The sequence below is a fragment of the Pinus tabuliformis genome, chromosome 4_2, assembly GCF_031772625.1.
Source record: "Pinus tabuliformis cultivar Carrire ecotype Pingquan chromosome 4_2, CPIR1, whole genome shotgun sequence".
Classification (NCBI taxonomy): Eukaryota; Viridiplantae; Streptophyta; class Pinopsida; order Pinales; family Pinaceae; genus Pinus; species Pinus tabuliformis.
The window spans coordinates 632514503-632527212 of NC_142304.1; positions in this window are offsets into that span (position 1 = coordinate 632514503).

Below are 12710 nucleotides of genomic sequence, written 5' to 3' on the forward strand. Positions count from 1 at the left end.
TAGCTTGAACCACTAATTTTGTTAAATCAACTCTTCCTGCCAAATTTAGAGATCTTAATTCCTAATTATTAACTTTATTAGAGATTTTCTTTAAAACCTCCTACCAACAAGGATATCTATTTGGATTTAAGACTAGGGGCACCTGAGATAGTTCAAGGGGAGACTAGCTATCTAAAACTCCATTGAATTAATCAAATGATGTTAGATCGGCTCCTTGCAATTAAAAAGGGAAAATAAATTGTGACCTTTTTATAATAGTACTTGACGCTTCCACAAATACCAACAAGAGTGAATGGATATTTGTATATTCTGTGAGCTTTGTATATGTAAACAAACCAATTTCATAAAAAAATATTTGCGTGTCATAGGGAGATCATTACAAAAAAATTGTAAACCTTTAAACTCTCCCCTAGAGTATGCACTTTTCATTAATCTTCCCAACCCCTCTCCTGCTAAAATAAAAAGAAAAAAATGGATATAGGGCATATCCTTGTCTCAGGGCTCTAAACGCATTAAAAGTACATGATAAAGATATTTTAATAAAAATGGAAAATAAGGGGGAATATATGAGAAATATGATCGACAAAATGCAGTGATGGGAGAAGTTGAACACATCTAGTCAATATGAAAAGAAGCCCCAACTCAGTGTATCAAAAGCTTTTGAACAATTGAGTTTAATCAGTATACCTAGCTTCTTGTGAGCCTTAAGAGTATATATAACTTCATGAGTTATTATTATTCCATTAGTGATATATCAACCTTCCATGAATCTTATTTGTTCAAGCGCAATAATGTACTTTAAGAAGGGATTTAATTGATTCACAATTACTAATGAAATTATCTTATAAATGATTTCATAATGGAATGAGTTTGGAGCCACACAAATCTTTTGTTTTTCCAGTTTTGTGGATTAATTTAAGGAATGTGGAATTAATCCTTGTTTAGACATTTTGGATTTTCTTCAATTCCTCCACTACAACATGAAATTCCTCACATAAGAAACTCCAACATGCTTTGAAAAAAATTGAAGTATATCCACCTAGGCCCGGAGCTTTTTTTCTAGGCATGGCTAATGCTACATCCTTCACCTCCAACAAAACCTCCTTGATCATATCTTTATTTTTTTCATTACTGGCTAACCCAGGGATGCACTATTTAGCCCTATTGATAGCCTATTTCCTATTTTGAGATGGTTCAGAAACAACATTCTTATAAAAATCCACCAGCTCCTCTTCAATCTCCTCGTGAAGGAGCTTCTTCTAGCCATCTCTTCTTGAAAGTGAGAATATTTTGTTGGGATGAATATTTGTAATCATAATCTTATGGAAAAGCCTGTATTGTTTTCTCCTTCCCCCAACCTTCTAATTCTATATTTTTGTCTCCACAACAACTCTTCTTGTTTCCTTCTCTATTCTAGTTTTTTCAAACTGATATGCTCCTCTAACACTAGGTGCTTCAGCCTCCTTTCTATGATCATTCTCTATTGGATTTCCTACACCTTTCTTTCCAAGGTTTGTTTTTATTCTAGGAAATTCCCAAATTCATCTTTATTCCACAACATAATATTAGATTTTATATCTTTTAATTTTATTTGTAAGGTGTGGATTTTTTTTTCTACATTTAACCTCGATTTCCTCCCTCCATGATCTTACATTTGCCACAAAATATTGATCTTGAAGCCAAACAAGTTCGAATCTAAAGGGAATGTTCTTTGGGGATTCCTTTAAGTATATCTCAAGACTTACAAGTGAATGGTATGAGTTGAGACAAGGAAGGATTGCGGCTTCAAAAAAATATCATTTTCCATTTCCTCCTTTGAAACTAATAATATGTCTAATATAATGGTGACTTAGTTTTTACCACCCTTGTGATTATTTTAGGTGAACATTTCATTGATAGTTTGATTGTCAACTAAACATAGATTTTGAATAGACTCCACAAAGGAATTAGAATCTAGGACCAATCTCCATATGCCTCCCTTTTTTCTTCTAATGACCTAGTTAAGTTAAAACCTCCTCCACTGTTCCATAACAAGTCTAGGGTAAACCTCTAATGGGACATCATTTTTTCCAATAATGCCTCCTTCTATCTAGAGACATGGGGGCCATAAAATTATCATCCTCCTTCAAGCCAATATATATAAAAATTATGGACAAAATCCTATTACTAGCCGTCTTGTCCTATAGTTCTAATTCTAGAGGATTCCACAAGACCACTAACCCACCTGCACTACCCCTAGCATCCCGATTCATAACTTTGCAATCCTTCTAACATTTACTTCATATCTCCTAGATTTTATCCATTGAAACCTTAGTTTCCTAAAAAATAACCAATTCTTGTTTCTCCATGCTAATCCTTTCTATGAAGTATCTTTGCTTCCCTTTTTTATTAATCCCACTTATATTCCACAATATAATTTCATTGAGTTGGATTTTGGGAAGAGGGATAGATCTCTTAGATGATCGTTAATTGTCCAAAATTGACCAATTGTTCACTTATCTTTTGTAGTTATTCTCTTTTCGTCCTTCTTCCTATCCTTTTGACCTCCCTTACCATTATTTCTTTACCTTTATCTTTTGCATCCTTTAAAATGCATGCATAGCTACCTCCAACTTTGTGTGAATCTCCTTGAATTTTCGAGTGTATATAAACATGTGCATATAAATCCTTCTAATTTGGTGGAAGCTCTGACAAGTCCTATTACAACCATATGTTAATGATGTCCACCTAAAATTTCTCTTCCTCCGTAAGAGATTTGAAGCCCCCCCAATCAAATACATGACTTCACCACTCCCTTGTAATTCGAAGAAGCATTTTGGCTATGGATCCTCTTCCAAAGTATTTATATTTAGGGATTTCTTATCACTTGGGGATTCCAAATTAGTTTCCATCATAGTGATATCCTCTACCAATGAGAAATCTTTGGTAATATATTCGAGAATCGTAAAAGCATTTTCTACCTCCATTTTCTTCTTCTTTGCCTCAAGTTTCTATAATCCAAGTTTCCTACACATCATCATCGCTATGGCAATACCATCTATAATATCTTTGGCCCCATCTCATGTAGCTATTTTTCCCTTAGTGCAAAATCCTTGAACATATGTCCATGTTCGTGGCGTTGATGACATCTAAATGGGACATGATTATAGTCTAAAGGTTGTGCCCGCACTTTATCCTACTATCTAAATCAATGTATTCCAAGAGGGGCTTAAAGATTTTCATATACACTCAAATACTAGCATGTGACATATTTCTCCCTTTTTTTATTTCCGATTCTTTCACAAAATTCCTTATGGAGTTCTCAATACCCTCTAGAATTAACAGAATGTAAAGGTATGTCGAAAAAGAGTAAAGCTTGACCCATAGTGGGGAATTCAAAAATTTCTCCTTATCTAGGTTGAAATGCTCTTCCTAGTGTCTCATGTACGAGGCCACATTGTTAAGAAAATAGGGTCGTCCCTCAAACACCCTATTTTTAACCTCTAGGTTAGAAAAAATAATTATAAAGAATTGTTTCATATGTAGCCTTCTATCAACCTCCCTTTTGGATGCCACTTGTGTTGAATCCTTTTCTCAATTTCCTTTTCCATTAGCCACCCTCCCATGAAGTTTCATATAAAAGAATGGTCCTTCATCATCTTTTAGAGCTCCTCCAAACTATTTGGGGGGATTATAAATTTTGGGTTTTTTGCTGCCTTGGCAATGCATCTTCCTCTTAGTGTTGATTGACATGGAACTCCTAAAATTGGGCTTTCCTTGGTGGTCCAACTACCCCCTAGATTACCAAAACTCCTTTGTCGGTTTTCATTCACCACATTTTTATAGGAGGGTGTGGAGCACTGGAAAGGTATGTTTTCGACGAACAATTTAGTGACTTTTCAGTAACAATTGTAACCCTTTCTGCATAATGAGCTTAAAGAAATAAAGAATTTTAATAGAATGTGTGAGAATTGGCATGGAAAACTTAATCGCTGATAATTATTATTTTTCCATGTAGGAAAGGGTGGAAACGAAGGATTGCCATTCGAAAGGAAAAGACAAAGAAGCAATAACTGCTGTCCCTTTAGGAGGGAACCAGATGCGAACAAGATCAAACAGATCGAAGCAAGACGACCCTGGAAAGGAAGAAGGATTATCGACTCAGTGGAGCAGGGGAAGAAAAGTAAAGGATTAACGGCTTGGCGAATCCCTCAGGATCTTTGATCCTGAGGGATCGCTGTTTTGCTTATTTTTGTTACCTAGATACCTCCGCCGTTACTCTTATAAAAAGGGACAGCAGTGTTAGGCAAGAGGACTGGTTGTTCATATATGTAACTGTGAATTACAGATTCAACTTTGATCATCGACTCTCACTAAGACTCATTTTGTTGTACATTTGTTGATGTTTTAATACAAAATACTTGGTGTTTATTTCATCTTTGCGTCTGGAGTAACCTAAGGCAGTGTGCCGTTGGAAGCTAAGGGCCCGACTCCGAAGGACACTTGCTTTTGTATCATTATAATTTGGTTTCTGTGTGATTTATTTATCTTTACAGTTCGGTAATCTGATATGTTTTTCATATGCTATCCCATGCTCTGTTACAATTAATTCATTAATGGTTTCTTTCGAGAAGATTTATGTCGTGACTCTGTATTGCGTGAGTGAATCTCTTCGGAGTTGATTGCATGTTTGCAGACTAAGCGAACTGTTTCTGTTACAGAGCCTTCATATTGAACATTGCTGTATTGGATTCATTTGAAATCTCAGTTATTGGAATCCGGAAGTAATATTATTCTATTTGGAATCATAGTCATATTCTCTTTAATCATGAGATTGCTATAGTAAGTGTGTTGTTTATATATGTTTGATGATTGCTGTTCCATAATTCATTTGTGAATATTGTTCCATAAAGTATAATTCATTGAAGTTGCTTTAGAGAGAAGATTGCTATTTGATTACAGGATGTGAGTTTAATTCAATAGAGCAAGCGTATTCTGACTCGCGAGATTTAGTTTATTGGATTGTTGTTCCATTTCTTGCTGTTCCATTTATTGCTGTTCCATTTTAGATTTTTTGTTCCATTTTCTGTTTGTTGTTCCATTTTACTTTCTGCCGTTCCAGTTACTTGCATTTACTATTTTGGTGTGAGAGAAGGTCTAAGGCTGTAGTGAGCCTCAGCAAGTCGCTGCCTAGCTCCCAGACCTATGCTCCATTCTCTAATTTCCTTTCCATCAGTTTCTAGAGGGATGGGTTATCGCTTCCGTACCCTTGACTGATAAACTGCATTGTGTGATTTTATTCTTTTTAAAAGCAATTTAGTCATAGGTTTAGCAGCCGTTTACTCTTGTATTTTCTAGACACTGTACTACTAAGCATTACTCTGACGAATAGCCTCGGATTGAGTTACTCTTTGCAATAACAAAATGTTCCCGGATTGACTTATTAATGTAGCATAACTAGAGGTGAAAGAGACCCTTGTTACAACTCTACATTTTGGCGCTGTTACATGGCCACCACACCAGGGATATGGTCCAAAAGGTACACTAAATAAATAGACCTTGGAACAGGGGGTCTTATCACGAGCCGGCCTGCCCACGATTCACACCCTCCTTGTGAATGGCATTATGGCTACCTAGTTACCAAGCCAGGATAATGGCCTGCGTTTTGACAAAACACTTTTTATACACATACAGGATCATGGTTCCACGGGTGAAATAAACAACTCTGCCAAGGTTATGAACACCTGTCGGCAGCAGAGCTCTGTTAATGGTATCGAAGTCATAATAGTTACACCAATAGGGATGATAATTCGACTCTTCTATCCTATGAATAATTCATATTTTATTTCCCGATGAACATATCGCACGAACACTCATTACTACCAATCATGGCAAGGGAACTGACAATGACTTCAGGGGATTTCATATGATTGACAGACGTCCCATCCCCCGGCCTCGCATCATATTACGCAGGCTCTTATGTAAAACGTGATCCACCTTTTTGCCTCGATTTCAGTATTTCGTTGTCCATCTAAAACATGGCGTAATTCTATATGCTGTTCTTTTATGACTGGTTACACGATGGCTGCTGCTCCTCTATTTGACGGCTGGGGCAGCCTATCATATCGTGGGGGGGAAGGTAATCTCATTACTCCATGAGTTACGTGTCAGCACACCATTCGGGGTAGATAGTGTACGAAAGTATGACATGGTTTAACGGTATGATAATTCTATTTTACAAAAAGTTGCCATCCGCAATCCATTTTTGCTGCATACTCTGTTTTTTTCTGCGACGATCACCTTCTCTGCATCCCAAAATAGCACAGGCAGTTGCTGTTCCATTGAAAATCCTTAGTAGAACCATGGGAGCAAAGGCAGTACCAAGCGAACCTCAAGAATTGATAGTCTCTGCTGCTGCCCGGGAGATCCTGGAAAAGGCTGGATGGCTGAATTATTTTAGTCGCCTACAAGAATCAAACGAGACAGTGGCGTTGGAATTTTTGCAAAACTTGTAGGAGGACCACTCCATAGTAAGAGAAAGGCAGATAGCGGTCACTGACGATGTAATTGCAGAAGTCTCAGGCCTACCAACCACCGGACCTGTATGGACGCTGAAGAAAGAAAGATTGCACAAGATTATGGAGATTTTTCAGGACGAAGGCCAAAGCTTGACAGTAAAGGGGAAGGGAGTTCTGCCAGCAACGTTAGGAGAACCCTGGACCGAACTAGCAAGGATAATACAGAGCTACATTACGTGCGAAGGAAGGAGGGACGTGGTAAGACCACGCCATCTTAAACTTTTAGCTCTTTTGAAAGAGAAATGTTCTGTAAATATGCCTACACTTTTAAATTCACTGTTGCATGATGCGGCCCGAAGCCTGAAAATGGCACAGCACGTAGAAGAAGTTGTTAGCCACCATAGACTGATTCGATTGATAGTGAGCGATAGTCTCACTCAACAGCAGAGCAGCTGGGAGGAGCTCGTTGCATTGATTGAAGGGAAATTGGCTGCACCATCCCCAACACCTAAAACTTCCTCTAGCACACCGGAACGATCAGAGAAACGCAGAGAATTGGCAGCAGGAAAACGTGTTGCTCCAAAATGAAAGCATTCTTCAAGTATACCGGAGCGACCAGAAAAACGCAGAGAAGTGATAGCAGAAAAACCTGTTGCTTGCACACCTGAACAACCAGAGAAACCAAGAAAATCAATCCGGCTAGCTCGAATTCGAGGGAGGCTGGAAAAGATTCGAGAAAGCACCAGCCAACCAATTGAGATCATAGACGAACCTCCAGAACCAGAAGGAGTACCTTCTGAAGAAAATGCTGGGCAATCTGGGGGCGAAGCTGAGCAAGCCAGAGGAGGAGGTGAGGAGAGAGAAGTGCACTCTGAAACAGAAACGGAAGCTGAACGCCCTAAGGCAGTCACTGAACAGGACAATCGGGAGGAGGAAGTAATACAGCCAGAAAGCAGCCCACTGCGAGACCCTATGGGCGAAGAAGAATTGGCCGCAATCCTGGCCAGTTTGGGGGAATATGGCCAACACTCCAGCCCAACAGGTCCTCCCGATGACCCTCCAGAGGAAGACATACCTGAGGGTTCACATGCAGAAAAGGAAGGAGAAGAAAACCCACCCATTCATGAGGAAGAAATAAGGGAAACCAACCGAGAACAATCTGCTCCCAAGGCACCAGAAGAAACTCTAGATAGAATAGGAGCAGATTTAAGGGCCAGTCGAAAACCCTCTGCTGAAGCAAGGGAAATCAAGAAATTAAGGACTAAACAGCAAAGGCTGCTGAACACTATAGCCTCGCTCTGACAGCAAATTCGGATTTTGAAAGCCAATCTGAGGATACAAAGGACCACAAGGAAAAGAAAGAGGACCACTGCAACAAAATCCCGCAAAACAAGAAGACGAAGGACTTACAGTCACACTGTTGGTCGAAACCCGATTGGAAGATCTGTTGCTGTTCCAAATGACACTGAGGAACAAACTGTTGTTCCAATTGTCACAGAAGAACAGACTGTTGTTCCAAATGACGCTGAGGGACAGACTGTTGTTCCAATTGATGATGAGGAACAGACTGTCGTTCCAATTGATAATGAAGAACAGACTGTCGTTCCATTTGGGGCAGAGGGACAGGATGATGTTCCATTAACAGAGGAACCACAACAACCTTTCGTTCGAGTTAAGAAAGAAAAGGAGAATAAGGAGATCCAAACAGAGGCACCGCCCTCAGGGGTGATCTGGGTTCTGAACTCCACACAGCATAATAAAAAGGTTCAGGTAAAACTCCCGGCCTCTACGGCCCTATGGAAAAAGGATCCAAAAACACGAACCTTGCACAAGATGATGAAGCAAGCTCAGCAAGAAGCTGAACAGTTGAAGGAATAAACAGTCCCCTGGGAGAAATATGAAGAATTGCAACAGCAACTTCGGGATATTAGTTAGTCCGAGAGCCAGGCCTTCGAAGGCTGGCAAAAGGAGCAAGAGAAGGTTGCAAAGGTAACTCATCGATTAGATATTGTTGTTAGGAAGATGGACACTGTGTGTTCTTTATATAATGACGTTCTGGCCTGTAGGGCCCCTGCTAAAAACTATGCTTTATTTTTTCTTGAACAATATTTACGATTAAAGATAAAAGCTGTCAGGGCAGGTGCCCCTATACAAATCAATACTATTAATGATTTCATAGATTGTTGCAAGCATTATGGAGTTAAGGTTCAAAGGTTATTATGTGAATTTTACTTGCATAACCTCGTGCTAGACCAGGAAACTGATTTAAATCCTGGCCCTTTTGTTGGGGACATCCAATTGCAAGCCTTCGTTTCCTTCGGGGTTAATCAGCTAAAATGGCTCAGGGCTTATAACAATTTTCAGAGACAGGAAAATAGCCTAGACTTGTGGGTAAGAACCGAGCCTAGAGACCCAGTACTGTTATGGAGAGCACATAGGAACCTTATGAGAACCCCGGGTGTTATGGAGACATTAGGACCCATGCACGAGGACCTAATCCGACAAAATCTGGAATATTTTATGACTATTAAAGACCTTGCCATCGATGCTACAAAATTTCGATACCAGACTTCGAACCCAAACATCCAGCTCAGGGAACCATTCAGATATGAAAATTTTGAGCTAGCTGCCAGCCGATTGAACCTTTATGGCGAGCGTATTTTGCAATCAGGGCCATCCTGGTTAGGGTATCGATTTCGTAGTCCAATTATTTGGCACCTTGCACCCGGATATCAGGCCTTGTATGAAATGCCTGAAGGTCAAACAGATCAGTTCTTTGATGATCTAGTTGCTCATCACGGTTGTAGGCCTCCACACGGAGTTCCCTCTCTAGCCTATTCTCTTACCGCTTTGCATGTCAACTATAATGTTTTCATGAGGGCATGAAACAGGGTAAGCAAGGGGGTGTGTGGAGCACTGGAAAGGTATGTTTTCGACGAACAATTTAGTGACTTTTCAGTAACAATTGTAACCCTTTCTGCATAATAAGCTTAAAGAAATAAAGAATTTTAATAGAATGTGTGAGAATTAGCATGGAAAACTTAATCGCTGATAATTGTTATTTTTCCATGCAGGAAACGGTGGAAACGAAGGATTGCCATTCGAAAGGAAAAGACAAAGAAGCAATAACTGATGTCCCTTTAGGAGGGAACCGGATGCGAACAAGATCGAACAGATCGAAGCAAGATGACCCTGGAAAGGAAGAAGGATTATCGACTCGGTGGAGCAGGGGAAGAAAAGTAAAGGATTAACGGCTTGGCGAATCCCTCAGGATCTTTGATCCTGAGGGATCACTGTTTTGCTTATTTTTGTTACCTAGATACCTCCGTCGTTACTCTTATAAAAAGGGACATCAGTGTTAGGTAAGAGGACTGGTTGTTCATATATGTAACTGTGAATTCCAGATTCAACTTTGATCATCGACTCTCACTAAGACTCGTTTTGCTGTACATTTGTTGATGTTTTAATACAAAAGACTTGGTGTTTATTTCATCTCTGCGTCTGGAGTAACCTAAGGCAGTGTGTCGTTGGAAGCTAAGGACCCGGCTCCGAAGGACACTTGCTTTTGTATCATTATAATTTGGTTTCTGTGTGATTTGTTTATCTTTACAGTTCAGTAATCTGATATGTCTTTCATATGCTATTCCATGCTCTATTACAATTAATTCATTAATGGTTTCTTTCAAGAAGAATTATGTCGTGACTCTGTATTGCGTGAGTGAATCTCTTCGGAGTTGATTGCATGTTTGCAGACTAAGCCAACTGTTTCTGTTACAGAGCCTTCATATTGAACATTGTTGTATTAGATTCATTTGAAATCTCAGTTATTGGAATCCGGAAGTAATATTATTCTATTTGGAAACATAGTCATATTCTCTTTAATCATCAGATTGCTATAGTAAGTGTGTTGTGTATATACGTTTGATGATTGTTGTTCCATAATTCATTTGTGAATATTGTTCCATAAAGTATAATTCATTGAAGTTGCTTTAGAGAGAAGATTGCTATTTGATTGCAGGATGTGAGTTTAATTCAATAGAGCAAGCGTAGTCTGACTCGCGAGATTTAGTTTATTGGATTGCTGTTCCATTTCTTGTTGTTCCATTTATTGCTGTTCCATTTCAGATTTGCTGTTCCATTTTCTGTTTGTTGTTCCATTTTACTTTCTGTCGTTCCAGTTACTTGCATTTACTGTTTTGGTGTGAGAGAAGGTCTAAGGCTGTAGTGAGCCTCAGCAAGTCGCTGCCTAGCTCCCAGACCTATGGTCCATGCTCTAATTTCCTTTCCATCAGTTTCTAGAGGGATGGGTTATCGCTTCCGTACCCTTGACTGATAAATTGCGTTGTGTGTTTTTATTCTTTTTAAAAGCAATTTAGTCATAGGTTTAGCAGCTGTTTACTCTTGTATTTTCTAGACACTGTACTACTAAGCATTACTCTGACGAATAGCCTCGGATTGAGTTACTCTTTGCAATAACAAAGCATTCCCGGATTGACTTATTAATGTAGCATAAATAGAGGTGAAAGAGACCCTTGTTACAGCTCTACAGAGGGATTTTCGCAACTCCCTTCATCTTGAGGAACTCATGGCCATCTTTCAGTACCTCAAAAGGGTTACCACCTTCGTAGAATTCTAATCAAAACTTCTCCACCTAGAACTCAATGAAAAAAGGAAAACTCTCAAACTATAGAACCATCATTCCAACCCCTAAATCAATAAACTATATTCAGTTTACTAAAACTAAAAAAAAAATCAAAAGAATTAATTAATTTATAACCTTATTTGAAATAATTATACTTATTATTTATAACAAAGCAATATATAAGATATATATATATATATATATATATATATATATATATATATATATATATATATATATATATATATATTTGAAAAAAAAGCATGTACAAGATTCTTTAGCATGTAGATTCAACCTTACCCCACTATATGATGAATATTCTTATTATGTAATAGGCTTTATTATAATAAATTGGGCCAATATTATGGCTTATCAATGCCACATGGCAAAAATTCCAGATTCATTGCATATGAAACTCATTCATATGATATTTTTTTTTTTTTGAATTTAAGCTTCTGTGATATTTTTTTATTTAATGAAATGAAATAAAAGGGAAAAAAGGCATAGCGACAACAAAAATAAATCTCAACCTTTGATTTATGTAAGCTACTAAGAATATTTTATAATATTCTATGGATGTTAAATCCCTACCATGTATCTAATAATTATTGATAATTAAATTAAAGGTCTGGAAGCCCAATTCCAAAATATAAATGCTTATTTACATAAACATTAAGTAGAGAGAAATAAGCACATCATAGTCACATACAAGCATAACGTTTTATCCTCGAAACCCTTGTAGAAAACAAACTTAGAATGATAGATCTATATTTCTACTTTTTCCAAGATAAAACTCACGTGTTTTATGTGTTTTTGTTACTATGATTATTTTCTCTTTCACTCTGTTTATTTTTTAGAGTTCTATCAATGCTAAGGGATTGTTGGATGTATAAGGAGGTCGTCGTTTCAAATGCTATCACTTTCTATGCTGAGGTTTAAGCTAACATAGAAAATTTTGAATAAGATTTGAATAACATACATGAAGGTTTCCAAGTGAAACACAGTGAGATGTAGTGTGGTGATAAGAGCACCTAGTATGGCCAAGTATACAGACATGAGAAAATGGTGGCATACCTCCCAAAACAAAATAAAAAAGGTATTTTCATATGGATCTTGGAATACCTTTTTGGGCATGCATAACCTTATTATTAAAGCCTCAAAGTAGAGCTAGGTCATAGAGGAGGACATCATACAAATTTCTGTAGCCAAGTTTAAAGGTGGAATTTCATAGTAAAGTTGGATTATTGAAATATTCAAATATGCACATAGTTTTTATGGACCCAAGTATTAGATCCCATGGATTACATGGGATATTCGTGGGGTTGATTGCTTTTAAATCAAGGCATGGTTGGGTTTAATACATAAGATAATAATATATCTACTAGAAGGTTTCTTTAGGTTTTAGGTTCTGCAGAGGAAGAAAACTCGTGTGTTATGTATTGTTGTTATGATGATTATTTTCGCTAGCACTATATTTACTCCTAATATTTTTATAACGTAAAGTATCAAGAAACACAAGATGAAGATCTTATAAAGATAAAATGTACCCAAAAAAAGAAATGTTGATACCT